We start from the raw sequence: 19153 nt of genomic DNA on the forward strand, positions 1-19153 counted from the left end.
TCGAGACATAAAACATGTCACAGTATTTACCTATTTAAGAAGTTTTTATATTGTACTGATACTGACTACCACTCTGATCATATCCCCTTCCTCAATACTCCCGAAGAAGCAAAGAACGATCATCAATGACAGAGAGCATATGAACTGAATCATTACTCTGTGTCCGCTTCACGCTCAGAAGGGAATATCACGTCTCATCATCGTGGGTAGCGAGACCAATCACTTTAGAAACACATTTCTCAAGTCAGAAACTATAGAAATGATCCCTGAAAGTATAGTCTTAGTTTGTTGAAGGGTGAAAACTGCATCTCATTCACAGGAAACGTACTATCACTGAGGGTTCCTGCCTAACAATAATAAACGTGTCCATTTCGTCAAGTCATGTGATTGATGTTATTAACAGCAATGCAAGTTAGCTTGTGGCAAAGCATCAATTATCCTTATGATAAACAGTAAGACCTTTAACGTAAGTTAAACTCTGCCTGTATCAGATTCAAGTTAAAGCCCAGAAACAGTGACCTCTATAGGTGAACACAGCAAATAGCTGCAGGGAAAAACAATCACAGTTCATTCCGCAGCTGCTGAGGACACAGCAACGAGGTGAAATTGACCATGTGACTCTGACTTGAACAACACTGATTTTAGCCTGTATCAAAACTTAAATTACAGCTAAAACATTGGCTTTAAACAGAGCTGACAGAGCTTTAAAGTTGAACATTTGGACAAACAAAAGGCGTACTGACTATGTGTGCTGTGGAGTCTGGAGCTCAAACAATGACTTTTCCTCACAACACTGTTTAAGTGTACCTGTTTTCTAGAATAAGGGCTGCGTTAAGTCAAAGACCAAATCACTAGCGACAACGAGGGCTCCCGCTGACTGGATTAAATAATGTCTGATGAAAATTTTACGAGCTGACGAAATATTTGAACCTATCGAGACATAAAACATGTCACAGTATTTACCTATTTAAGAAGTTTTTATATTGTACTGATACTGACTACCACTCTGATCATATCCCCTTCCTCAATACTCCCGAAGAAGCAAAGAACGATCATCAATGACAGAGAGCATATGAACTGAATCATTACTCTGTGTCCGCTTCACGCTCAGAAGGGAATATCACGTCTCATCATCGTGGGTAGCGAGACCAATCACTTTAGAAACACATTTCTCAAGTCAGAAACTATAGAAATGATCCCTGAAAGTATAGTCTTAGTTTGTTGAAGGGTGAAAACTGCATCTCATTCACAGGAAACGTACTATCACTGAGGGTTCCTGCCTAACAATAATAAACGTGTCCATTTCGTCAAGTCATGTGATTGATGTTATTAACAGCAATGCAAGTTAGCTTGTGGCAAAGCATCAATTATCCTCTTATGATAAACAGTAAGACCTTTAACGTAAGTTAAACTATGCCTGTATCAGATTCAAGTTAAAGCCCAGAAACAGTGACCTCTATAGGTGAACACAGCAAATAGCTGCAGGGAGAAAACAATCACAGTTCATTCCGCAGCTGCTGAGGACACAGCAACGAGGTGAAATTGACCATGTGACTCTGACTTGAACAACACTGATTTTAGCCTGTATCAAAACTTAAATTACAGCTAAAACACTGGCTTTAAACAGAGCTGACAGAGCTTTAAAGTTGAACATTTGGACAAACAAAAGGCGTACTGACTATGTGTGCTGTGGAGTCTGGAGCTCAAACAATGACTTTTCCTCACAACACTGTTTAAGTGTACCTGTTTTCTAGAATAAGGGCTGCGTTAAGTCAAAGACCAAATCACTAGCGACAACGAGGGCTCCCGCTGACTGGATTAAATAATGTCTGATGAAAATTTTACGAGCTGACGAAATATTTGAACCTATCGAGACATAAAACATGTCACAGTATTTAACTATTTAAGAAGTTTTTAATATTGTACTGATACTGACTACCACTCTGATCATATTCCCTTCCTCAATACTCCCGAAGAAGCAAAGAACGATCATCAATGACAGAGAGCATATGAACTGAATCATTACTCTGTGTCCGCTTCACGCTCAGAAGGGAATATCACGTCTCATCATCGTGGGTAGCGAGACCAATCACTTTAGAAACACATTTCTCAAGTCAGAAATATAGAAATGATCCCTGAAAGTATAGTCTTAGTTTGTTGAAGGGTGAAAACTGCATCTCATTCACAGGAAACGTACTATCACTGAGGGTTCCTGCCTAACAATAATAACGTGTCCATTTCGTCAAGTCATGTGATTGATGTTATTAACAGCAATGCAAGTTAGCTTGTGGCAAAGCATCAATTATCCTTATGATAAACAGTAAGACCTTTAACGTAAGTTAAACTATGCCTGTATCAGATTCAAGTTAAAGCCCAGAAACAGTGACCTCTATAGGTGAACACAGCAAATAGCTGCAGGGAAAAACAAGCACAGTTCATTCCGCAGCTGCCTGAGGACACAGCAACAAGGTGAAATTGACCATGTGACTCTGACTTGAACAACACTGATTTTAGCCTGTATCAAAACTTAAATTACAGCTAAAACACTGGCTTTAAACAGAGCTGACAGAGCTTTAAAGTTGAACATTTGGACAAACAAAAGGCGTACTGACTATGTGTGCTGTGGAGTCTGGAGCTCAAACAATGACTTTTCCTCACAACACTGTTTAAGTGTACCTGTTTTCTAGAATAAGGGCTGCGTTAAGTCAAAGACCAAATCACTAGCGACAACGAGGGCTCCCGCTGACTGGATTAAATAATGTCTGATGAAAATCTTACGAGCTGACGAAATATTTGAACCTATCGAGACATAAAACATGTCACAGTATTTACCTATTTAAGAAGTCTTTATATTGTACTGATACTGACTACCACTCTGATCATATCCCCTTCCTCAATACTCCCGAAGAAGCAAAGAACGATCATCAATGACAGAGAGCATATGAACTGAATCATTACTCTGTGTCCGCTTCACGCTCAGAAGGGAATATCACGTCTCATCATCGTGGGTAGCGAGACCAATCACTTTAGAAACACATTTCTCAAGTCAGAAACTATAGAAATGATCCCTGAAAGTATAGTCTTAGTTTGTTGAAGGGTGAAAACTGCATCTCATTCACAGGAAACGTACTATCACTGAGGGTTCCTGCCTAACAATAATAAACGTGTCCATTTCGTCAAGTCATGTGATTGATGTTATTAACAGCAATGCAAGTTAGCTTGTGGCAAAGCATCAATTATCCTTATGATAAACAGTAAGACCTTTAACGTAAGTTAAACTATGCCTGTATCAGATTCAAGTTAAAGCCCAGAAACAGTGACCTCTATAGGTGAACACAGCAAATAGCTGCAGGGAAAAACAATCACAGTTCATTCCGCAGCTGCTGAGGACACAGCAACGAGGTGAAATTGACCATGTGACTCTGACTTGAACAACACTGATTTTAGCCTGTATCAAAACTTAAATTACAGCTAAAACACTGGCTTTAAACAGAGCTGACAGAGCTTTAAAGTTGAACATTTGGACAAACAAAAGGCGTACTGACTATGTGTGCTGTGGAGTCTGGAGCTCAAACAATGACTTTTCCTCACAACACTGTTTAAGTGTACCTGTTTTCTAGAATAAGGGCTGCGTTAAGTCAAAGACCAAATCACTAGCGACAACGAGGGCTCCCGCTGACTGGATTAAATAATGTCTGATGAAATTTTACGAGCTGACGAAATATTTGAACCTATCGAGACATAAAACATGTCACAGTATTTAACTATTTAAGAAGTTTTTAATATTGTACTGATACTGACTACCACTCTGATCATATCCCCTTCCTCAATACTCCCGAAGAAGCAAAGAACGATCATCAATGACAGAGAGCATATGAACTGAATCATTACTCTGTGTCCGCTTCACGCTCAGAAGGGAATATCACGTCTCATCATCGTGGGTAGCGAGACCAATCACTTTAGAAACACATTTCTCAAGTCAGAAACTATAGAAATGATCCCTGAAAGTATAGTCTTAGTTTGTTGAAGGGTGAAAACTGCATCTCATTCACAGGAAACGTACTATCACTGAGGGTTCCTGCCTAACAATAATAAACGTGTCCATTTCGTCAAGTCATGTGATTGATGTTATTAACAGCAATGCAAGTTAGCTTGTGGCAAAGCATCAATTATCCTTATGATAAACAGTAAGACCTTTAACGTAAGTTAAACTATGCCTGTATCAGATTCAAGTTAAAGCCCAGAAACAGTGACCTCTATAGGTGAACACAGCAAATAGCTGCAGGGAAAAACAATCACAGTTCATTCCGCAGCTGCTGAGGACACAGCAACGAGGTGAAATTGACCATGTGACTCTGACTTGAACAACACTGATTTTAGCCTGTATCAAAACTTAAATTACAGCTAAAACACTGGCTTTAAACAGAGCTGACAGAGCTTTAAAGTTGAACATTTGGACAAACAAAAGGCGTACTGACTATGTGTGCTGTGGAGTCTGGAGCTCAAACAATGACTTTTCCTCACAACACTGTTTAAGTGTACCTGTTTTCTAGAATAAGGGCTGCGTTAAGTCAAAGACCAAATCACTAGCGACAACGAGGGCTCCCGCTGACTGGATTAAATAATGTCTGATGAAATTGTTACGAGCTGACGAAATATTTGAACCTATCGAGACATAAAACATGTCACAGTATTTACCTATTTAAGAAGTTTTTATATTGTACTGATACTGACTACCACTCTGATCATATTCCCTTCCTCAATACTCCCGAAGAAGCAAAGAACGATCATCAATGACAGAGAGCATATGAACTGAATCATTACTCTGTGTCCGCTTCACGCTCAGAAGGGAATATCACGTCTCATCATCGTGGGTAGCGAGACCAATCACTTTAGAAACACATTTCTCAAGTCAGAAACTATAGAAATGATCCCTGAAAGTATAGTCTTAGTTTGTTGAAGGGTGAAAACTGCATCTCATTCACAGGAAACGTACTATCACTGAGGGTTCCTGCCTAACAATAATAAACGTGTCCATTTCGTCAAGTCATGTGATTGATGTTATTAACAGCAATGCAAGTTAGCTTGTGGCAAAGCATCAATTATCCTTATGATAAACAGTAAGACCTTTAACGTAAGTTAAACTATGCCTGTATCAGATTCAAGTTAAAGCCCAGAAACAGTGACCTCTATAGGTGAACACAGCAAATAGCTGCAGGGAAAAACAATCACAGTTCATTCCGCAGCTGCTGAGGACACAGCAACGAGGTGAAATTGACCATGTGACTCTGACTTGAACAACACTGATTTTAGCCTGTATCAAAACTTAAATTACAGCTAAAACACTGGCTTTAAACAGAGCTGACAGAGCTTTAAAGTTGAACATTTGGACAAACAAAAGGCGTACTGACTATGTGTGCTGTGGAGTCTGGAGCTCAAACAATGACTTTTCCTCACAACACTGTTTAAGTGTACCTGTTTTCTAGAATAAGGGCTGCGTTAAGTCAAAGACCAAATCACTAGCGACAACGAGGGCTCCCGCTGACTGGATTAAATAATGTTTGATGAAAATGTTACGAGCTGACGAAATATTTGAACCTATCGAGACATAAAACATGTCACAGTATTTACCTATTTAAGAAGTTTTTATATTGTACTGATACTGACTACCACTCTGATCATATCCCCTTCCTCAATACTCCCGAAGAAGCAAAGAACGATCATCAATGACAGAGAGCATATGAACTGAATCATTACTCTGTGTCCGCTTCACGCTCAGAAGGGAATATCACGTCTCATCATCGTGGGTAGCGAGACCAATCACTTTAGAAACACATTTCTCAAGTCAGAAACTATAGAAATGATCCCTGAAAGTATAGTCTTAGTTTGTTGAAGGATGAAAACTGCATCTTATTCACAGGAAACGTACTATCACTGAGGGTTCCTGCCTAACAATAATAAACGTGTCCATTTCGTCAAGTCATGTGATTGATGTTATTAACAGCAATGCAAGTTAGCTTGTGGCAAAGCATCAATTATCCTTATGATAAACAGTAAGACCTTTAACGTAAGTTAAACTCTGCCTGTATCAGATTCAAGTTAAAGCCCAGAAACAGTGACCTCTATAGGTGAACACAGCAAATAGCTGCAGGGAAAAACAAGCACAGTTCATTCCGCAGCTGCTGAGGACACAGCAACGAGGTGAAATTGACCATGTGACTCTGACTTGAACAACACTGATTTTAGCCTGTATCAAAACTTAAATTACAGCTAAAACACTGGCTTTAAACAGAGCTGACAGAGCTTTAAAGTTGAACATTTGGACAAACAAAAGGCGTACTGACTATGTGTGCTGTGGAGTCTGGAGCTCAAACAATGACTTTTCCTCACAACACTGTTTAAGTGTACCTGTTTTCTAGAATAAGGGCTGCGTTAAGTCAAAGACCAAATCACTAGCGACAACGAGGGCTCCCGCTGACTGGATTAAATAATGTCTGATGAAAATTGTTACGAGCTGACGAAATATTTGAACCTATCGAGACATAAAACATGTCACAGTATTTACCTATTTAAGAAGTTTTTATATTGTACTGATACTGACTACCACTCTGATCATATCCCCTTCCTCAATACTCCCGAAGAAGCAAAGAACGATCATCAATGACAGAGAGCATATGAACTGAATCATTACTCTGTGTCCGCTTCACGCTCAGAAGGGAATATCACGTCTCATCATCGTGGGTAGCGAGACCAATCACTTTAGAAACACATTTCTCAAGTCAGAAACTATAGAAATGATCCCTGAAAGTATAGTCTTAGTTTGTTGAAGGGTGAAAACTGCATCTCATTCACAGGAAACGTACTATCACTGAGGGTTCCTGCCTAACAATAATAAACGTGTCCATTTCGTCAAGTCATGTGATTGATGTTATTAACAGCAATGCAAGTTAGCTTGTGGCAAAGCATCAATTATCCTTATGATAAACAGTAAGACCTTTAACGTAAGTTAAACTATGCCTGTATCAGATTCAAGTTAAAGCCCAGAAACAGTGACCTCTATAGGTGAACACAGCAAATAGCTGCAGGGAGAAACAATCACAGTTCATTCCGCAGCTGCTGAGGACACAGCAACGAGGTGAAATTGACCATGTGACTCTGACTTGAACAACACTGATTTTAGCCTGTATCAAAACTTAAATTACAGCTAAAACACTGGCTTTAAACAGAGCTGACAGAGCTTTAAAGTTGAACATTTGGACAAACAAAAGGCGTACTGACTATGTGTGCTGTGGAGTCTGGAGCTCAAACAATGACTTTTCCTCACAACACTGTTTAAGTGTACCTGTTTTCTAGAATAAGGGCTGCGTTAAGTCAAAGACCAAATCACTAGCGACAACGAGGGCTCCCGCTGACTGGATTAAATAATGTCTGATGAAAATGTTACGAGCTGACGAAATATTTGAACCTATCGAGACATAAAACATGTCACAGTATTTACCTATTTAAGAAGTCTTTATATTGTACTGATACTGACTACCACTCTGATCATATCCCCTTCCTCAATACTCCCGAAGAAGCAAAGAACGATCATCAATGACAGCGAGCATATGACCTGAATCATTGCTCTGTGTCCGCTTCACGCTCAGAAGGGAATATCACGTCTCATCATCGTGGGTAGCGAGACCAATCACTTTAGAAACATATTTCTCAAGTCAGAAACTATAGAAATGATCCCTGAAAGTATAGTCTTAGTTTGTTGAAGGATGAAAACTGCATCTCATTCACAGGAAACGTACTATCACTGAGGGTTCCTGCCTAACAATAATAAACGTGTCCATTTCGTCAAGTCATGTGATTGATGTTATTAACAGCAATGCAAGTTAGCTTGTGGCAAAGCATCAATTATCCTTATTACCTTCTTTAAGGACACAGGCTGCTTAGCCAATAATGTTATTGTTCCCATTCTGTGACCGGTCAATACTGGGTCACAGATGGTCTGTGTTGTGGGTACAGTGGGACACTTCCTTCTCTGTATTTGTTGGACTCCAAGGTGAATCTTCGAGGTCATAAGTGTCCGACGCAAGTAGCTCAGTGTTCCCACACTGTTAGGCTATCTTCTCAAATATGTTGTTTACTCTCTGATAAACCAGTTAGATGGCTGGCAAGAGAGAGGCTCCCCAGAATTGACGTGGCAACTCTACCGTGAGTCAGAACCTCTGACTCTTGGACTTGTGATGTGAATCCTCCGGCCGTAACTCCAAATAAACCATCATGTGTTAACATCAAAGCTACTGCTCCTACCGTGTCTCCTTCCTGAGTCGGTGACTCCCACTGCATAGCTACACAGAAGTTTCCTCTACACTTATGATAAACAGTAAGACCTTTAACGTAAGTTAAACTATGCCTGTATCAGATTCAAGTTAAAGCCCAGAAACAGTGACCTCTATAGGTGAACACAGCAAATAGCTGCAGGGAAAAACAATCACAGTTCATTCCGCAGCTGCTGAGGACACAGCAACGAGGTGAAATTGACCATGTGACTCTGACTTGAACAACACTGATTTTAGCCTGTATCAAAACTTAAATTACAGCTAAAACACTGGCTTTAAACAGAGCTGACAGAGCTTTAAAGTTGAACATTTGGACAAACAAAAGGCGTACTGACTATGTGTGCTGTGGAGTCTGGAGCTCAAACAATGACTTTTCCTCACAACACTGTTTAAGTGTACCTGTTTTCTAGAATAAGGGCTGCGTTAAGTCAAAGACCAAATCACTAGCGACAACGAGGGCTCCCGCTGACTGGATTAAATAATGTCTGATGAAATGTTACGAGCTGACGAAATATTTGAACCTATCGAGACATAAACATGTCACAGTACTCAGTATTTACCTATTTAAGAAGTTTTATATTGTACTGATACTGACTACCACTCTGATCATATCCCCTTCCTCAATACTCCCGAAGAAGCAAAGAACGATCATCAATGACAGAGAGCATATGAACTGAATCATTACTCTGTGTCCGCTTCACGCTCAGAAGGGAATATCACGTCTCATCATCGTGGGTAGCGAGACCAATCACTTTAGAAACACATTTCTCAAGTCAGAAACTATAGAAATGATCCTGAAAGTATAGTCTTAGTTTGTTGAAGGGTGAAACTGCATCTCATTCACAGGAAACGTACTATCACTGAGGGTTCCTGCCTAACAATAATAAACGTGTCCATTTCGTCAAGTCATGTGATTGATGTTATTAACAGCAATGCAAGTTAGCTTGTGGCAAAGCATCAATTATCCTTCGTAAAACTCCCAAAAAGTTTTGTGAAGCCGCCATTTTATTATCCTCGCATTAGCATTATTAGCATTAGCCCAGCGCAGAAACGCAGAGAGACTAACTTATGGCAACACAAAATAAAACATGGGAGCGGTGGAGATCAGGAGGTGTCGGCGTTCTGGCGATTTACTCGGATCGGGACAGCAGCTTCTACTGAAGCCAGTCCCCAACTCCGGGGACTTCCGACCGGGGACTTTGGGCGGCAGTATACGCCGTGAAGTGGTTTGCGGCCTGCCAGTAAACCCAAAGCAGAAGAAGAAGAAGTGACGTCAGCGGCTTCATTTGCCTAATCCACCCCCAGGTTCAAAGAGTTCTCATGAACTAAGTTCTCATGAACCTTTGTGGGAAAAGTACTGCGGTGTGAATGCGCCTAATGGTATACTAAAATCCATGTGAAAAAAATTGCTTCTCACTGTTCTTAGGTCAAATATTTATATGTGATTAAAAATGCGATTAATTTCGATTAATTAATTACAAAGCCACTAATTAATTAGATTAATTTTTTTAATCGAGTCCCGGCCCTAATTTGAACCTATCGAGACATAAAACATGTCACAGTATTCACCTATTTAAGAAGTTTTTATATTGTACTGATACTGACTACCACTCTGATCATATCCCCTTCCTCAATACTCCCGAAGAAGCAAAGAACGATCATCAATGACAGAGAGCATATGAACTGAATCATTACTCTGTGTCCGCTTCACGCTCAGAAGGGAATATCACGTCTCATCATCGTGTGTAGCGAGACCAATCACTTTAGAAACACATTTCTCAAGTCAGAAACTATAGAAATGATCCCTGAAAGTATAGTCTTAGTTTGTTGAAGGATGAAAACTGCATCTCATTCACAGGAAACGTACTATCACTGAGGGTTCCTGCCTAACAATAATAAACGTGTCCATTTCGTCAAGTCATGTGATTGATGTTATTAACAGCAATGCAAGTTAGCTTGTGGCAAAGCATCAATTATCCTTATGATAAACAGTAAGACCTTTAACGTAAGTTAAACTATGCCTGTATCAGATTCAAGTTAAAGCCCAGAAACAGTGACCTCTATAGGTGAACACAGCAAATAGCTGCAGGGAAAAACAAGCACAGTTCATTCCGCAGCTGCTGAGGACACAGCAACGAGGTGAAATTGACCATGTGACTCTGACTTGAACAACACTGATTTTAGCCTGTATCAAAACTTAAATTACAGCTAAAACACTGGCTTTAAACAGAGCTGACAGAGCTTTAAAGTTGAACATTTGGACAAACAAAAGGCGTACTGACTATGTGTGCTGTGGAGTCTGGAGCTCAAACAATGACTTTTCCTCACAACACTGTTTAAGTGTACCTGTTTTCTAGAATAAGGGCTGCGTTAAGTCAAAGACCAAACCACTAGCGACAACGAGGGCTCCCGCTGACTGGATTAAATAATGTCTGATGAAAATGTTACGAGCTGACGAAATATTTGAACCTATCGAGACATAAAACATGTCACAGTATTTACCTATTTAAGAAGTTTTTATATTGTACTGATACTGACTACCACTCTGATCATATCCCCTTCCTCAATACTCCCGAAGAAGCAAAGAACGATCATCAATGACAGAGAGCATATGAACTGAATCATTACTCTGTGTCCGCTTCACGCTCAGAAGGGAATATCACGTCTCATCATCGTGGGTAGCGAGACCAATCACTTTAGAAACACATTTCTCAAGTCAGAAACTATAGAAATGATCCCTGAAAGTATAGTCTTAGTTTGTTGAAGGGTGAAAACTGCATCTCATTCACAGGAAACGTACTATCACTGAGGGTTCCTGCCTAACAATAATAAACGTGTCCATTTCGTCAAGTCATGTGATTGATGTTATTAACAGCAATGCAAGTTAGCTTGTGGCAAAGCATCAATTATCCTCTTGATGTCTGTTTACCTTCTTTAAGGACACAGGCTGCTTAGCCAATAATGTTATTGTTCCCATTCTGTGACCGGTCAATACTGGGTCACAGATGGTCTGTGTTGTGGGTACAGTGGGACACTTCCTTCTCTGTATTTGTGGACTCCAAGGTGAAATCTTCGAGGTCATAAGTGTCCGACGCAAGTAGCTCAGTGTTCCCACACTGTTTAGGCTATCTTCTCAAATATGTTGTTTACTCTCTGATAAACCAGTTAGATGGGCTGGCAAGAGAGAGGCTCCCCAGAATTGACGTGGCAACTCTACCGTGAAGTCAGAACCTCTGACTCTTGGACTTGTGATGTGAATCCTCCGGCCGTAACTCCAAATAAACCATCATGTGTTTAACATCAAAGCTACTGCTCCTACCGTGTCTCCTTCCTGAGTCGGTGACTCCCAGTGCATAGCTACACAGAAGTTTCCTCTACACTTATGATAAACAGTAAGACCTTTAACGTAAGTTAAACTATGCCTGTATCAGATTCAAGTTAAAGCCCAGAAACAGTGACCTCTATAGGTGAACACAGCAAATAGCTGCAGGGAAAAACAATCACAGTTCATTCCGCAGCTGCTGAGGACACAGCAACGAGGTGAAATTGACCATGTGACTCTGACTTGAACAACACTGATTTTAGCCTGTATCAAAACTTAAATTACAGCTAAAACACTGGCTTTAAACAGAGCTGACAGAGCTTTAAAGTTGAACATTTGGACAAACAAAAGGCGTACTGACTATGTGTGCTGTGGAGTCTGGAGCTCAAACAATGACTTTTCCTCACAACACTGTTTAAGTGTACCTGTTTTCTAGAATAAGGGCTGCGTTAAGTCAAAGACCAAATCACTAGCGACAACGAGGGCTCCCGCTGACTGGATTAAATAATGTCTGATGAAAATGTTACGAGCTGACGAAATATTTGAACCTATCGAGACATAAAACATGTCACAGTATTTACCTATTTAAGAAGTTTTTATATTGTACTGATACTGACTACCACTCTGATCATATCCCCTTCCTCAATACTCCCGAAGAAGCAAAGAACGATCATCAATGACAGAGAGCATATGAACTGAATCATTACTCTGTGTCCGCTTCACGCTCAGAAGGGAATATCACGTCTCATCATCGTGGGTAGCGAGACCAATCACTTTAGAAACACATTTCTCAAGTCAGAAACTATAGAAATGATCCCTGAAAGTATAGTCTTAGTTTGTTGAAGGATGAAAACTGCATCTCATTCACAGGAAACGTACTATCACTGAGGGTTCCTGCCTAACAATAATAAACGTGTCCATTTCGTCAAGTCATGTGATTGATGTTATTAACAGCAATGCAAGTTAGCTTGTGGCAAAGCATCAATTATCCTTATGATAAACAGTAAGACCTTTAACGTAAGTTAAACTATGCCTGTATCAGATTCAAGTTAAAGCCCAGAAACAGTGACCTCTATAGGTGAACACAGCAAATAGCTGCAGGGAGAAACAATCACAGTTCATTCCGCAGCTGCTGAGGACACAGCAACGAGGTGAAATTGACCATGTGACTCTGACTTGAACAACACTGATTTTAGCCTGTATCAAAACTTAAATTACAGCTAAAACACTGGCTTTAAACAGAGCTGACAGAGCTTTAAAGTTGAACATTTGGACAAACAAAAGGCGTACTGACTATGTGTGCTGTGGAGTCTGGAGCTCAAACAATGACTTTTCCTCACAACACTGTTTAAGTGTACCTGTTTTCTAGAATAAGGGCTGCGTTAAGTCAAAGACCAAATCACTAGCGACAACGAGGGCTCCCACTGACTGGATTAAATAATGTCTGATGAAAATGTTACGAGCTGACGAAATATTTGAACCTATCGAGACATAAAACATGTCACAGTATTTACCTATTTAAGAAGTTTTTATATTGTACTGATACTGACTACCACTCTGATCATATCCCCTTCCTCAATACTCCCGAAGAAGCAAAGAACGATCATCAATGACAGAGAGCATATGAACTGAATCATTACTCTGTGTCCGCTTCACGCTCAGAAGGGAATATCACGTCTCATCATCGTGGGTAGCGAGACCAATCACTTTAGAAACACATTTCTCAAGTCAGAAACTATAGAAATGATCCCTGAAAGTATAGTCTTAGTTTGTTGAAGGGTGAAAACTGCATCTCATTCACAGGAAACGTACTATCACTGAGGGTTCCTGCCTAACAATAATAAACGTGTCCATTTCGTCAAGTCATGTGATTGATGTTATTAACAGCAATGCAAGTTAGCTTGTGGCAAAGCATCAATTATCCTTATGATAAACAGTAAGACCTTTAACGTAAGTTAAACTATGCCTGTATCAGATTCAAGTTAAAGCCCAGAAACAGTGACCTCTATAGGTGAACACAGCAAATAGCTGCAGGGAAAAACAAGCACAGTTCATTCCGCAGCTGCTGAGGACACAGCAACGAGGTGAAATTGACCATGTGACTCTGACTTGAACAACACTGATTTTAGCCTGTATCAAAACTTAAATTACAGCTAAAACACTGGCTTTAAACAGAGCTGACAGAGCTTTAAAGTTGAACATTTGGACAAACAAAAGGCGTACTGACTATGTGTGCTGTGGAGTCTGGAGCTCAAACAATGACTTTTCCTCACAACACTGTTTAAGTGTACCTGTTTTCTAGAATAAGGGCTGCGTTAAGTCAAAGACCAAATCACTAGCGACAACGAGGGCTCCCGCTGACTGGATTAAATAATGTTTGATGAAAATGTTACGAGCTGACGAAATATTTGAACCTATCGAGACATAAAACATGTCACAGTATTTACCTATTTAAGAAGTTTTTATATTGTACTGATACTGACTACCACTCTGATCATATCCCCTTCCTCAATACTCCCGAAGAAGCAAAGAACGATCATCAATGACAGAGAGCATATGAACTGAATCATTACTCTGTGTCCGCTTCACGCTCAGAAGGGAATATCACGTCTCATCATCGTGGGTAGCGAGACCAATCACTTTAGAAACACATTTCTCAAGTCAGAAACTATAGAAATGATCCCTGAAAGTATAGTCTTAGTTTGTTGAAGGGTGAAAACTGCATCTCATTCACAGGAAACGTACTATCACTGAGGGTTCCTGCCTAACAATAATAAACGTGTCCATTTCGTCAAGTCATGTGATTGATGTTATTAACAGCAATGCAAGTTAGCTTGTGGCAAAGCATCAATTATCCTTATGATAAACAGTAAGACCTTTAACGTAAGTTAAACTATGCCTGTATCAGATTCAAGTTAAAGCCCAGAAACAGTGACCTCTATAGGTGAACACAGCAAATAGCTGCAGGGAAAAACAAGCACAGTTCATTCCGCAGCTGCTGAGGACACAGCAACGAGGTGAAATTGACCATGTGACTCTGACTTGAACAACACTGATTTTAGCCTGTATCAAAACTTAAATTACAGCTAAAACACTGGCTTTAAACAGAGCTGACAGAGCTTTAAAGTTGAACATTTGGACAAACAAAAGGCGTACTGACTATGTGTGCTGTGGAGTCTGGAGCTCAAACAATGACTTTTCCTCACAACACTGTTTAAGTGTACCTGTTTTCTAGAATAAGGGCTGCGTTAAGTCAAAGACCAAATCACTAGCGACAACGAGGGCTCCCGCTGACTGGATTAAATAATGTCTGATGAAAATGTTACGAGCTGACGAAATATTTGAACCTATCGAGACATAAAACATGTCACAGTATTCACCTATTTAAGAAGTTTTTATATTGTACTGATACTGACTACCACTCTGATCATATCCCCTTCCTCAATACTCCCGAAGAAGCAAAGAACGATCATCAATGACAGAGAGCATATGAACTGAATCATTACTCTGTGTCCGCTTCACGCTCAGAAGGGAATATCACGTCTCATCATCGTGGGTAGCGAGACCAATCACTTTAGAAACACATTTCTCAAGTCAGAAACTATAGAAATGATCCCTGAAAGTATAGTCTTAGTTTGTTGAAGGATGAAAACTGCATCTCATTCACAGGAAACGTACTATCACTGAGGGTTCCTGCCTAACAATAATAAACGTGTCCATTTCGTCAAGTCATGTGATTGATGTTATTAACAGCAATGCAAGTTAGCTTGTGGCAAAGCATCAATTATCCTTATAGATAAACAGTAAGACCTTTAACGTAAGTTAAACTATGCCTGTATCAGATTCAAGTTAAAGCCCAGAAACAGTGACCTCTATAGGTGAACACAGCAAATAGCTGCAGGGAAAAACAAGCACAGTTCATTCCGCAGCTGCTGAGGACACAGCAACGAGGTGAAATTGACCATGTGACTCTGACTTGAACAACACTGATTTTAGCCTGTATCAAAACTTAAATTACAGCTAAAACACTGGCTTTAAACAGAGCTGACAGAGCTTTAAAGTTGAACATTTGGACAAACAAAAGGCGTACTGACTATGTGTGCTGTGGAGTCTGGAGCTCAAACAATGACTTTTCCTCACAACACTGTTTAAGTGTACCTGTTTTCTAGAATAAGGGCTGCGTTAAGTCAAAGACCAAATCACTAGCGACAACGAGGGCTCCCGCTGACTGGATTAAATAATGTCTGATGAAATTGTTACGAGCTGACGAAATATTTGAACCTATCGAGACATAAAACATGTCACAGTATTTACCTATTTAAGAAGTTTTTATATTGTACTGATACTGACTACCACTCTGATCATATCCCCTTCCTCAATACTCCCGAAGAAGCAAAGAACGATCATCAATGACAGAGAGCATATGAACTGAATCATTACTCTGTGTCCGCTTCACGCTCAGAAGGGAATATCACGTCTCATCATCGTGGGTAGCGAGACCAATCACTTTAGAAACACATTTCTCAAGTCAGAAACTATAGAAATGATCCCTGAAAGTATAGTCTTAGTTTGTTGAAGGGTGAAAACTGCATCTCATTCACAGGAAACGTACTATCACTGAGGGTTCCTGCCTAACAATAATAAACGTGTCCATTTCGTCAAGTCATGTGATTGATGTTATTAACAGCAATGCAAGTTAGCTTGTGGCAAAGCATCAATTATCCTTATGATAAACAGTAAGACCTTTAACGTAAGTTAAACTATGCCTGTATCAGATTCAAGTTAAAGCCCAGAAACAGTGACCTCTATAGGTGAACACAGCAAATAGCTGCAGGGAGAAAACAATCACAGTTCATTCCGCAGCTGCTGAGGACACAGCAACGAGGTGAAATTGACCATGTGACTCTGACTTGAACAACACTGATTTTAGCCTGTATCAAAACTTAAATTACAGCTAAAACACTGGCTTTAAACAGAGCTGACAGAGCTTTAAAGTTGAACATTTGGACAAACAAAAGGCGTACTGACTATGTGTGCTGTGGAGTCTGGAGCTCAAACAATGACTTTTCCTCACAACACTGTTTAAGTGTACCTGTTTTCTAGAATAAGGGCTGCGTTAAGTCAAAGACCAAACCACTAGCGACAACGAGGGCTCCCGCTGACTGGATTAAATAATGTCTGATGAAAATGTTACGAGCTGACGAAATATTTGAACCTATCGAGACATAAAACATGTCACAGTATTTACCTATTTAAGAAGTTTTTATATTGTACTGATACTGACTACCACTCTGATCATATCCCCTTCCTCAATACTCCCGAAGAAGCAAAGAACGATCATCAATGACAGAGAGCATATGAACTGAATCATTACTCTGTGTCCGCTTCACGCTCAGAAGGGAATATCACGTCTCATCATCGTGGGTAGCGAGACCAATCACTTTAGAAACACATTTCTCAAGTCAGAAACTATAGAAATGATCCCTGAAAGTATAGTCTTAGTTTGTTGAAGGGTGAAAACTGCATCTCATTCACAGGAAACGTACTATCACTGAGGGTTCCTGCCTAACAATAATAAACGTGTCCATTTCGTCAAGTCATGTGATTGATGTTATTAACAGCAATGCAAGTTAGCTTGTGGCAAAGCATCAATTATCCTTATGATAAACAGTAAGACCTTTAACGTAAGTTAAACTCTGCCTGTATCAGATTCAAGTTAAAGCCCAGAAACAGTGACCTCTATAGGTGAACACAGCAAATAGCTGCAGGGAAAAACAAGCACAGTTCATTCCGCAGCTGCTGAGGACACAGCAACGAGGTGAAATTGACCATGTGACTCTGACTTGAACAACACTGATTTTAGCCTGTATCAAAACTTAAATTACAGCTAAAACACTGGCTTTAAACAGAGCTGACAGAGCTTTAAAGTTGAACATTTGGACAAACAAAAGGCGTACTGACTATGTGTGCTGTGGAGTCTGGAGCTCAAACAATGACTTTTCCTCACAACACTGTTTAAGTGTACCTGTTTTCTAGAATAAGGGCTGCGTTAAGTCAAAGACCAAATCACTAGCGACAACGAGGGCTCCCGCTGACTGGATTAAATAATGTCTGATGAAAATGTTACGAGCTGACGAAATATTTGAACCTATCGAGACATAAAACATGTCACAGTATTTACCTATTTAAGAAGTTTTTATATTGTACTGATACTGACTACCACTCTGATCATATCCCCTTCCTCAATACTCCCGAAGAAGCAAAGAACGATCATCAATGACAGAGAGCATATGAACTGAATCATTACTCTGTGTCCGCTTCACGCTCAGAAGGGAATATCACGTCTCATCATCGTGGGTAGCGAGACCAATCACTTTAGAAACACATTTCTCAAGTCAGAAACTATAGAAATGATCCCTGAAAGTATAGTCTTAGTTTGTTGAAGGGTGAAAACTGCATCTCATTCACAGGAAACGTACTATCACTGAGGGTTCCTGCCTAACAATAATAAACGTGTCCATTTCGTCAAGTCATGTGATTGATGTTATTAACAGCAATGCAAGTTAGCTTGTGGCAAAGCATCAATTATCCTTATTGTTATGGAAATAATGATCATAGACGCCAATTTGTAACATACAATACTTAAAATCAATAGGCGTCTTCAGAGTTGGGTGGGCTCAGATACATTCATTACATTAAAAATAGAACAAGATTGAAAAACACTTCAATCACCATGATTGAACACAGTCAATCATAATAAAAATCATCTCTCTTCAGTGCTTGGCATCTTTTGTCAAAAGGCACAATAATAAACACATGGGATACAAAATATTATAGGAAAATATATGTTTCAAAAATAAGATATTTTATCATTTATCACTCAGTTAATCTCATTCATCAAACACAAATTCTAAATCAGCTTACATCTCAAAGATTTACTTTAAGGCAATTACTTATTAAAACACAATTAGAATTTAGGATTTATAATAAATCCAATTGAGGTATAAATCAGAATCATGAGAGATCCAGCTAAGGTTCCTAGTTAAGGTATAAATTCACAGTGATGAATCGATCAATCTGTAATCTGTAAAGTCACAGTGTCCTCAATCTTTAACATTACTTTACGTTTACTTCATTACGCTTTATTCAAGAGTAAGGCATGATATTTAATTAATTACATCACTTCAACTATCAATCATTATGTCATTTCAAAATCTGAAGGGAAAGCTAAACAATTCTCAAGATGTTTAACAATCTGAAGAATCAAACATTTTATTGTATAACAACCTGAAAAAGAAAAATCAAAACATCTGTTCTTTTTTCAGAGCATCAACTGTAATCAATATCAAAACATCTGTTCTTTATTCAGAGCATCAACTGTAATCAATATCAAAACATCTGTTTTACCTGGTAATGATTAAGGATAGTAACATTGTCTGTTATAATATTAGAAATATCTTATTGTTCAATACCTTATAAATCTGAAAATATCAATTAATTA

The 19153-nt window shown here is 39.4% G+C and overlaps 19 non-coding genes across 19 annotated transcripts; all 19 read right to left on the reverse strand.

Annotated features, from left to right (window-relative positions):
* Positions 1–67: 67 nt before the first annotated feature.
* On the reverse strand, positions 68–282 carry LOC117561799. Its single transcript, XR_004571450.1, has one exon. It is a non-coding gene; the product is annotated as a small nucleolar RNA U3 (small nucleolar RNA).
* A 718-nt stretch (positions 283–1000) lies between these two features.
* LOC117561800 lies at positions 1001–1215 on the reverse strand. Its single transcript, XR_004571451.1, has one exon. It is a non-coding gene; the product is annotated as a small nucleolar RNA U3 (small nucleolar RNA).
* Positions 1216–1937: 722 nt separating this feature from the next.
* LOC117561798 lies at positions 1938–2151 on the reverse strand. The gene has a single exon (XR_004571449.1). It is a non-coding gene; the product is annotated as a small nucleolar RNA U3 (small nucleolar RNA).
* A 718-nt stretch (positions 2152–2869) lies between these two features.
* LOC117561801 lies at positions 2870–3084 on the reverse strand. The gene has a single exon (XR_004571452.1). It is a non-coding gene; the product is annotated as a small nucleolar RNA U3 (small nucleolar RNA).
* A 718-nt stretch (positions 3085–3802) lies between these two features.
* LOC117561779 lies at positions 3803–4017 on the reverse strand. The gene has a single exon (XR_004571431.1). It is a non-coding gene; the product is annotated as a small nucleolar RNA U3 (small nucleolar RNA).
* Positions 4018–4735: 718 nt separating this feature from the next.
* LOC117561778 lies at positions 4736–4950 on the reverse strand. Its single transcript, XR_004571430.1, has one exon. It is a non-coding gene; the product is annotated as a small nucleolar RNA U3 (small nucleolar RNA).
* A 718-nt stretch (positions 4951–5668) lies between these two features.
* Positions 5669–5883, reverse strand: LOC117561780. The gene has a single exon (XR_004571432.1). It is a non-coding gene; the product is annotated as a small nucleolar RNA U3 (small nucleolar RNA).
* Positions 5884–6602: 719 nt separating this feature from the next.
* On the reverse strand, positions 6603–6817 carry LOC117561781. Its single transcript, XR_004571433.1, has one exon. It is a non-coding gene; the product is annotated as a small nucleolar RNA U3 (small nucleolar RNA).
* Positions 6818–7535: 718 nt separating this feature from the next.
* Positions 7536–7750, reverse strand: LOC117561793. The gene has a single exon (XR_004571444.1). It is a non-coding gene; the product is annotated as a small nucleolar RNA U3 (small nucleolar RNA).
* Positions 7751–8926: 1176 nt separating this feature from the next.
* LOC117561790 lies at positions 8927–9140 on the reverse strand. Its single transcript, XR_004571441.1, has one exon. It is a non-coding gene; the product is annotated as a small nucleolar RNA U3 (small nucleolar RNA).
* A 796-nt stretch (positions 9141–9936) lies between these two features.
* Positions 9937–10151, reverse strand: LOC117561797. The gene has a single exon (XR_004571448.1). It is a non-coding gene; the product is annotated as a small nucleolar RNA U3 (small nucleolar RNA).
* A 718-nt stretch (positions 10152–10869) lies between these two features.
* On the reverse strand, positions 10870–11084 carry LOC117561782. Its single transcript, XR_004571434.1, has one exon. It is a non-coding gene; the product is annotated as a small nucleolar RNA U3 (small nucleolar RNA).
* Positions 11085–12270: 1186 nt separating this feature from the next.
* LOC117561783 lies at positions 12271–12485 on the reverse strand. Its single transcript, XR_004571435.1, has one exon. It is a non-coding gene; the product is annotated as a small nucleolar RNA U3 (small nucleolar RNA).
* Positions 12486–13203: 718 nt separating this feature from the next.
* Positions 13204–13418, reverse strand: LOC117561784. The gene has a single exon (XR_004571436.1). It is a non-coding gene; the product is annotated as a small nucleolar RNA U3 (small nucleolar RNA).
* Positions 13419–14136: 718 nt separating this feature from the next.
* On the reverse strand, positions 14137–14351 carry LOC117561785. The gene has a single exon (XR_004571437.1). It is a non-coding gene; the product is annotated as a small nucleolar RNA U3 (small nucleolar RNA).
* A 718-nt stretch (positions 14352–15069) lies between these two features.
* Positions 15070–15284, reverse strand: LOC117561786. The gene has a single exon (XR_004571438.1). It is a non-coding gene; the product is annotated as a small nucleolar RNA U3 (small nucleolar RNA).
* A 719-nt stretch (positions 15285–16003) lies between these two features.
* Positions 16004–16218, reverse strand: LOC117561787. The gene has a single exon (XR_004571439.1). It is a non-coding gene; the product is annotated as a small nucleolar RNA U3 (small nucleolar RNA).
* A 719-nt stretch (positions 16219–16937) lies between these two features.
* LOC117561789 lies at positions 16938–17152 on the reverse strand. The gene has a single exon (XR_004571440.1). It is a non-coding gene; the product is annotated as a small nucleolar RNA U3 (small nucleolar RNA).
* Positions 17153–17870: 718 nt separating this feature from the next.
* Positions 17871–18085, reverse strand: LOC117561791. Its single transcript, XR_004571442.1, has one exon. It is a non-coding gene; the product is annotated as a small nucleolar RNA U3 (small nucleolar RNA).
* Positions 18086–19153: the final 1068 nt, after the last annotated feature.

The sequence above is a fragment of the Gymnodraco acuticeps genome, unplaced genomic scaffold, assembly GCF_902827175.1.
Source record: "Gymnodraco acuticeps unplaced genomic scaffold, fGymAcu1.1, whole genome shotgun sequence".
In the NCBI taxonomy this organism is placed as follows: domain Eukaryota; kingdom Metazoa; phylum Chordata; class Actinopteri; order Perciformes; family Bathydraconidae; genus Gymnodraco; species Gymnodraco acuticeps.